Genomic DNA, 9,454 nt, shown 5'->3' with positions numbered 1-9,454 from the left:
AAAGGTGAAGGAGCTAAAGGAAAAGCTGGAGGAGGAGGGTCATCAAAAGAAAAAAGAGCAAGAAGCTAAGCCGACGGTGGAAAAGGAGCTAACGGCTCTTCTAAGCCAGGTGGAGATAGCCAGGACTGACACAGTGGCAGAGTTTAAGGCTTCGTAGCCTTTTATAGATGCTTGCGCCGTCTATTATGGCGTCGGGTTCAAGGACTGCCTAAAGCAGGTCAAGTCCATCTACCCTAACTTGGATTTATCCAAGGTCACAATGGATGATCCTTTGTCGTCGACACCCATGGGCGACACTGTCTTCGAAGAAAGTGACGGCTTTACCAAGTCCAAGGCGGATCCGAAAGATGACAGTGTCGTCCTCGCCCAGCCTGCAATGGACCAGCCCGTCATCCCATTGACCCCGTCGGCCAATCCTCCTATTGCTGAAGACCCTTCCACTCAAAGAGTCCAGGACCTTCCTCCCAAGGGTGACGAAAACCCACAAGACCCCCCGGCCTCTTGAACTTAGCCTTTTCTTTTTATTGTAAATTTGACCTAGTTTCCAGACAACGTTTAATGCCCTTTTGTTTTTTGGGCTTTGCTTGTAAAAACACTTTTTATACTGTAGCATTTCTCTATATTCGTTGCTTTATATTGATCTCTATGTATTACCTTAGTTGATCTTCATAATTCTTGATTAAGTGTGATTTCTATTTTGTGAATGTGTCCTTCTTAAGGACTTTGTATTTCTATCTTAGGATATCAGTACAACTCAATCTGCTTGTGGATTTAGACTAGTCCACTTGCGGGCTCAATAAGCCCGTCAACTTATGGCCTAAACTTGTCCACTTCTGGCCTTCACCAATTCGTCCTCTTGTGGAACTGATAATCTTGTTCATTTGTGTTAAGGACATATTTTATATAATTGGCTAATCCTTTGACAAAACGCACTTTACTTGTATTTGGGTAGATCTAGGATGTGTTTAATACTTCAAAGAACATGTTGTTCAAGTCTAGTATTAAAGCCATGAAGATTAGACCAAGAAACAAGTGAAGAAAATGTGTTCACTAAAGCTGGACAAATAGCTGGACACCTGTGGACACCTGCGAACAACTGCTCGACAGATAATATCTATCGAGTTTTAATGAGGCTCGACACCTGCTATCTATCGAGGTCACGGAAATCAAAATTTTCAAATCTGATTTTTGGCCCATGCTTTTGTATTTGTTTAGGATTTCTTTTCTCACAACCCTAGACATATATAAGGCTTATTTTAGAGGCAGTCACATTAGAGAATACAAGAAGAACATATGCAAAAGGTGACCGAAGCCTTATTCTCTCAAAAAGAAGCTACTGCGTCTTTGGGCCTTAGGGTTTTGTAACCAAGTGCTTCTTGATCTTCATTGTTGATGAAGTGAAGAACTTGGAACCAACATTCTTCTTTCTCAAGTTGGTGAGTGAGTCACGTATTGGGATTCGTGCAAAGGAGTTAGTCACGTACTGGGATCCATGCATCAAAGGATGGCGTTCATATATTGAAGAGTTGCGGTAGAAGGTTTCTACTATGAGTTCATCTACGGGGATTGTAGAGTCTAGGGACAAAGGTTTTGTACTAGATCTGAAACTTCTCTTTACTATAGTGGATTGCTTTTTGGGAAGGTTTCCCCCCAGGTTTTTTACTGTGGAACTGGTTGGTTTCATTGGTTTTCCTGAGTCATCATATCTTGTCTTATTTACTTTTTAGCTGCACTTATATTTGACATGATATTGATGTTTGTTTGTTTTAACAAGTTTTATGCATAATAAATCTAATTAACAACTTGGATTTAAAACTTGTTAATTCTATCAACCGGGGTCTAAATTTCCCAACAATTTGTGGTCTTGATAAACTCGTCACTTTTGTGTACTTGATAGACTCGTCTACTTTGTGGACATAATAATAGACTCGTCCACTTTGTGGACTTATTAATAGGCTCGTCCACTTTGTGGACTTGGTAATAAGTTTGTCTGCTTTGTGGACTTATAATAAGCTCGTCCACTTTGTGGACTTGGTAATAAATTTGTCCACTTTGTGGACTTATAATAAGCGCATCCACTTTGTGTACTTGGTAATAAGTTCATCCACTTTGTGGACTCGTATTAATTTATTCTTATGGGATAAACTTGCCCATTTATGGACTAAGTCATGAACCCGTCCACTTAATTATGGATCCGTCCACTTTAGTTATGGATCCATCCCCTTGTAAACTTGATAATATTAGGCCATTCTTATGGGATGAACTCGTCAAATTAATGGACGTAATCATGGGTCCATTCACCTGTGGACTTAATAGTGAATTCATTCACTTGTGGACTTCATATTGACTCATCCTCACATGATAAGGTCGTCCACTTTTGGACTTAATTACAAATCCATCCACTCGTGGACTAACGACTCCGTCCACTTGTGGACTTGTTAAGCATGTAGAATAAACATGTAGAAATAGATAGATACACCAGTTATTTCTAAATAAACTCCTCTTATTATGATAAATGTATGTAGAAAAATTGTTCTTTAAAGAAAAAGACCGGCCCTATGGGCTTAAAAAGTACTGTAGCAAAAATTAACTAAAATAAATTGGAGAATGAGTTTCACTTGTCATGTTATCATGTCTACTGGAAGTATTTTTGGAGATGCTCGATGTTCCATGGGTGGTGCAACTTCTGTCCGTCTAGTGTTACCAAGTGATAGGTGCCTTTCCTCAGCCATGACATGATTCTATAGGGTCCTTCCCAATTTGGGCCAAGCTTTCCTTGTGCGAGGTCTCTGGCGGCACCCATTACTTTCCTCAAGACAAGGTCTCCAACTCTGAAGTCTCGGTGTTTGACTCGGGAGTTGTAGTGTTTGGCCATGAGGTCCTTGTATCGTGCGAGTCTCTGTTCAGCTATCGCCCTGATCTCGTCACCTAGGTCAAGCTGTAGATGTATGCCTTATCATTCCTCCCCTTGTCATGATTGTCCACCATGTAGCTCGTGAGCCCGACCTCGGCTGGGATGACTGCCTCAATTCCGTATGTCAGTTGAAACAGTGTTTCTCATGTGGGGGTTCTGTCTGTCGTCCTGTACGCCCATAATATGTTAGGCAACTCCTCTGGCCATACGCCCTACCCCCTCGAGCCTAGTTTTGATGATTCGAAGCAAGGATTGGTTCGTGACCTCAACTTTTCCATTGGCTTGAGGATGGGCAAGGGAGGAGTAATGGTTCCTGATCCCTAATTGTAAGCAAAATTCCCTGAAGGAGTCGCTGTCGAACTCCTTCCCGTTATCTAAGATCAAGACCCTAGGAATCCCGTACCTGCAAATGATGTTCTTCCAAACAAAGTTTCGTACATTCTTCTCCATGATGGTAGCCAGGGCTTCAGCTTTTACCCATTTGGTGAAGTAGTCTATGCTGAATATTAGGAACTTCAGTTGTCTCACTGCTATCGGGAATAGGCCCATAATGGCCACGGAGCTGTTATTGGGGTCAGTTCTTCTGTCGGCTGTCTGATGATGTTGTTGAACCTTTGACATTTTTCGTAGGCTTTGACATAAATCTGGGCATCCTTTTGCATAGTTGGCTAGTATTATCCAGCCTGAACCAATTTGTGCATCAATGACCGCGACCCTAAATGATTGCCACAGATCCCTTTGTGTACTTCTCCCATGACATAATCCGCTTCTCTAGGTCCTAAACATCTTAGGTACGGTCGTGAGAAACCCTTCTTATACAGGACGTCCTTTATCAAGACAAACCATGCTACCTGAACCTTCAGCTTTCTTGCAACTTCCTTACCGTCAAGTAGTGTGCCGTCTTTTAAGGAAAAGGCTAAAGGGGTGGTCTAATTTCTCTCAGAACTCATTTCCTGCACATTGACGACATATATCAGTGGCGAAAGCTAAATAAAGGAGAGTACCTTGTCAGGGATGACCATGTGTTCTGCTGATGCAGCCTTAGCAAGACAATCGGCTTGCTCGTTTTCCCCCGGGGATTTGAACAATCTTAGCCTGTAGGTCGCTCACCCTTCTCTTTACTTGCTCCAAGTACTTCTTCATCCTCTTGCCCTTACATTCATAATTGTTGTTTACTTGGTTTGTGACGACCTGGGAGTCACAATGGATAATCACACTCGCGGCTCCTACTGCCTTGGTGAGATCTAGTCTTGCTATTAGAGTTTCGTACTCCGCTTCATTGTTGGTCATAGGGAAGTCGAGACGAACCATGCATTCGATCTCGTCCCCTTCTAGAGAACGAAGTACAATGTCTGCTTCACCAGCTTGTCTGTTGGACGACCCGTCAATGTGTATACTCCATTATAGATACTCTCCTGCCCCCTAGCTTTCTGCGTTAGTGAACTCCGCAATGAAGTTAGCGACCACCTGCCCCTTAATGGCAGTACGCAGGCGGTAATATTTATCGAATTCACTTAACTCTACTGCCCATAATGTCATCCTTCCGGCAGCGTCAAGATTGCTCATTGCTCGCCGTAATGGTTTGTCAGTTGGGACAATCATTGTGTGAGCTTGGAAGTATGGCTTGAGCTTACAGGCTGCTATAACTAAAGCGAAAGTGAGCTTCTCCATTGGTGGGTATCTTTCCTCTGCACCTCTGAGTGCCCGGCTTATGTAGTTCACAGGTCTCTGCACTCTGCCTTCTTCCCTAACCAAGGTCGCGCTAACGGCAGTTGGGGGTACCGCTAAGTAAAGGAACAATTCTTCCCCAGGCTAGGAGGGACTCAACAATGGAAGGGACGAGAGGTAGGCCTTTAGGTTCTCAAATGCCTGCTGACACTCTGTTGTCCATTCAAAAGATTTCTTTAGCGTGCGGAAGAAAGGTAGACACCTGTCTGTCGCTCTTGACACTAACCTGTTCAGTGCGGCTACTTTGCCGTTGAGGCTTTGTACTTCTTTCACGTTCTTCGAGGGTGTCATCTCTATTATGGCCTAGATCTTGTCTGGGTTGGCCTCGATACCCCTTTGAGACACCATGAATCCTAGGAACTTTCCTCCCGTCACTCAAAATGCACACTTGTTTGGGTTAAGCTTCATGTTGTAAAAGCAAAGGGTGTCGAAGGTTTCCCTGAGATCTTCCAAGTGATCGTCCTCCCTTCAACTTTTTACCAGCATGTCATCAATGTAGACATGAACATTTCTCCTAATTTGTTGTGCAAACATCTTGTTCATAAGCCTCTGATATGTTGCGCCCGCATTTTTTAGGCTGAATGGCATGACCTTGTAACAAAAAAGGCCCTGGCTAGTTATGAATGAAGTCTTCTCCTGATCTACTTCGTCCATTTAGATTTGGTTATATCTTGAAAACGCATCCATGAAGCTCAGCAGTTGGTGTTGAGCCATAGAGTCCACCAGGAGGTCGACCCACCGGAGGGGGTAGCTATCTTTGGGGCATGCTTTGTTCAGGTCCGTGAAGTCTACGCACATCCTCCATTTTTAGTTTCTTTTCTTGACTATCACGACGTTCTCCAACCAATCTAGGTAGTAAACTTCCCTAATGAAACCTGCCTCTTGTAACTTGCAGACTTCTTCCGCTACAACCTGGTCTCTCTCTTGGGCGAACACCCATTTCTTCTAACGAGTGGGTGGAAAGGAAAGCGACACATTCAACCTGTACACTGACTAACAAGTCAATTCTGGGCATGTCTTCATGGCTCCAGGCAAATACATCCCAGTTCTCTTTGAGGAAAGTTGTGAGCACTTGACGGACCATCGGGCTAGCGAGGGTGCCGATCTTGGTTGTTTGTTCTGGTCAGGAATCGTCAAGAAGTATATCTTCAAGACTTTCAACAGGCTCTGCCATTGTCCGATGTTCTTCTATGTTCATGGCCTGGAGATGGTTGTCCATTTCCATCATAACTATGTAGCACTCACTGCAGCCACCTGATCTCTTGGCAATTCTCCTACTCCATAATCAGTAGGGAATTTGATAATTAAATGTTAGGTAGAGGTTACAGCCTTCCACAAATTGAGGGTAGGTTGTCCTATAATGGCATTGTAAGCAGACGAGCAATCGACCACAAGGAAAGTTACATTCTCAGTGATCTGCTGGGGGTAGTCGCCTACCGTTACGGCCAAAGTGACGGCACCAAGGGGGAATACCCTTGTTCCTCCAAAACCAACGAGCGAAGCGTTCGTCAGAACTAGTCGCTCTCTGTCAATCCTCATCTGCTGGAATTTTGGGTAGTAAAGGATGTTAGCTGAGCTGCTATTGTCAATCAGGACTCGGTGTGTGTTGTAGTCCCCTACTCAGATGCTAACGACAAGTGCATCGTCATGTGGGTAGTGGAGACGTCGTGCATCTTCTTCTGAGAATTCAATGACTGGATTGTCGATTTGTGCCATCTTGGGGACGTGGCCTGTTAGCTAGACGTTTTGAACCATCCTGAGGTAAGACTTACAAGCCTTTTTGGATGAACCAGAGGTCGCAACGCCCCCTACGATCATTCTTATATCTCCTATGGGCGGCCTAGGACACTCATTCTCTCGCCGGGGGATCTGCTCTTGTGGTGGATCCGTTTTTTCTTTGCTAACAAACCTCTGTAGCTTTCCTTGTCTTATGAGTGCTTCTATTTGTTGCTTCAAATCGTAGCATTCGGCCGTGTCATGATCGTGGTCACGATGGAAGTGGCAGTACTTGTCCTTAAACCTCTTATTGGGATCTCACTTCAGCTTGTCGGTGAATGTCAAAGTCCCTTCGTCTTTAATCTGCATTAAAACTTGGTCGATTAGGGCAGTCAGTGGGGTAAAACTTGTGAACTTTCTCGCAGGGGGTTTGGAACGCCTGTCCTCTCATCGCTTTCCAGTCCTGGCCATCTTCCGCCCCCTATCCTACCGTATGTCTTCCTATCTCTCCCTTTTTTTAGGCCTCTCTTCTCGAGCCAGAAATGTGTCTTCCGCGTTCTTGTACTTGGTTACCCTGTACAGCACATCTGACATGGTTTTTGGGTCATTCTTGTATAGGTTGAACTGAAATTTACCCTTTCGTAGCCCATTCGTGAAAGTGGCCACGAGTATCTTGTCATTAACTTCATCGATCGAAAGGGCCTTTTTATTGAAACCAACTATGTAAGACCTCAGGGTTTCGTCCTCCCGTTGCTTAATGTTCATCAGGCATGCAGTGGACTTCTTATACCTGTGCCCCCCGATAAAGTGAGAGGCGAACTGGGCGCTTAACTCCTTGAAGGTACTAATAGAGTTGGGCGTTAACCTGCTGAACCAAATTCTTCCAAGTCCCTTCAGCGTGGTGGGGAACGCTCTGCATATGATCCCATCTGGCACCCCTTGAAGGTGCATCAGAGTCTTGAAAGACTCTAAGTGATCTAAGGGGTCCTTGGATCCGTCGTAATTTTTCACCTGCGGCATACGAAACTTCGGTGGAAGGGGGAATGAAGTGACGGACGCTATGAATGGCGAATCAATTCGATGGACCAAGTCGTCGAAGTCGCTAGACACTTGTCCTCTAAAGGCGTTCATCATAAGGTCCATCCGTTCCTTCATCATCTGCATCTCGATAACTATGTGAGATGGAACCGTATCGGTGAAGGATGGCTGGTTTGTGTCACATCATTCCAGTCTGCTTGGGAGATTGCTACCCTCCGGCCCTTCTTGGTTCCTTCTCTCAGCGCTGGTGCCTTCTTGGTCTTCCTCCTGAGTGTTAGCACCCGCATTCTTTTGGCGCAACTGTTCTTCCAAATCCTAGTTTTGTTTGGTGAGGCGTGGTTCATCCCCTTGAGCATTGTTGGTGGTCGTCATCGAGCGAGTGAGTACCATGCAACTCTTTGTCCGGGAAGCAATAATACGACTTTACAAGTAGCTAAAGTTTCCCACAAACGACACCAACTGATGATGCTGGAAATCATCAGTGAGCCACATGGTTCTTACGTGCTCCAAATAGGACCTGCACAACATAAAGGGGAGAAGAAGAACCTACAAAGAGTATCGGTGTGGTATCGGCAAAAAACCCTCCGACGGTCAAGTTAGAGAAATCTCGTGTTTTATAACTCTAGAGTGCCAGAGCTAGGGTAAATTATGCGTACCTTGGTTTGTGAGGGTTTTGGGGTTTTTATAGTAGCGTAAGATTGACATCCGTGCCTTGGTTCAAAAGTTCTTTCCTTATAGGAGAGAACCTCTTCAATTTGTGCATCTCCTGGAGTTCTTTCCTTGTAGGGATCTTGATTTGGGTTAAGCATGGAGCACAAGATGTTTCCTTACACACGCATGCATGGAGATCAAGTAAGGCCACGTCAGATCCGTTGGAGGTTTGCTTATCCCCTTCAGCTTATCCCCGGCAGCTTCCTGTGTCGTCGTCACTGTAGGGTCGTCAGCTTCGGTATGGAGGCGTAGACGTTACACTGTTGTCATCTATCATAAGCAACGCTGGAGACCTTATTATGACTGTCGTCTTTTGCCGTGTCATGGGTGAGCATTAATATTGCAATTTTACCCTTATCACTCAAGGTAATAAATTGTTTTGGATTCTCATATGTTTTGGATTCTCATAGCAGTGGATCCAATAAATCAACAAATGCATCTCCACCACAACCTTCTTGATCCTATTAAATGGAGGTCCTATCTACTATAAGCTTTTTCAAATCCTCTCAGAAAGACAGAATTATTCTGTCTCTGCATTCTTATTCATCCGTGTAATGGATCCGGAAGATTAAATTAGGTGACCAATCTCATTAGAAAATAAAAAATGTTTCGAACTAGAAGACTAAATCTGAAATCTCAGTTACGAGTGGGGAAAGTGTTAGGCACCTTACAACAGCTATCCAAAATGATAATACCTCATTTCAAATTTAATTTTAAATCTCACCATTTAGTGTGTTTTTGGCTCCAAATTAAAAGGCCAGCTTATATTACTATTCAGCTTATTTTTGTCACTATTCATAAGCCCTATTGCACTTTTTGATACTATTCATAAGTCCCACTGTACTATTTCAACTAACTTTTACTTTTATCTACAATACTTTTAGCATAAAGTTTTCAATTTCAGCAAAATAAGCGGATCCTAAACAGACCCTTAAACAACAACTAAAATAGTTCATTTGGATTTTAAAAAATGAATGTTATGCATGTGCATGTGAAATAAAAGGAAGCAAGTCTATCCTAAGATGACATGTGGATGAATGATATGTATAATCTATTCTAGAATGACATGTAAATGCATGACATGTATATTCTATTCTAAAATGACATGTGAGCATGTAGACACGTGAGCATGTAGACACATGCAAAATGCATGGACATGTAATTTATTCTAGAAAGAAAAATCAAAAGGGGCATAGCTAAATATGTGATAGAATAACATTTATTAGGAAAGTAAATTGCATAGGGAATTACATATAGCTAACCTCACTCAACAACTTAGCCTAACAAATGCGATTTTGAAATTCCTTTTCCCAAGGTATTTATGGAAAAAAGAAAAAAAAAATAAGG

The sequence above is a fragment of the Castanea sativa genome, chromosome 2, assembly GCF_040712315.1.
Source record: "Castanea sativa cultivar Marrone di Chiusa Pesio chromosome 2, ASM4071231v1".
NCBI classification, from domain to species: domain Eukaryota; kingdom Viridiplantae; phylum Streptophyta; class Magnoliopsida; order Fagales; family Fagaceae; genus Castanea; species Castanea sativa.
The sequence above is the reverse complement of the archived record's forward strand: the minus strand, read 5'-3'. Positions refer to the sequence as shown.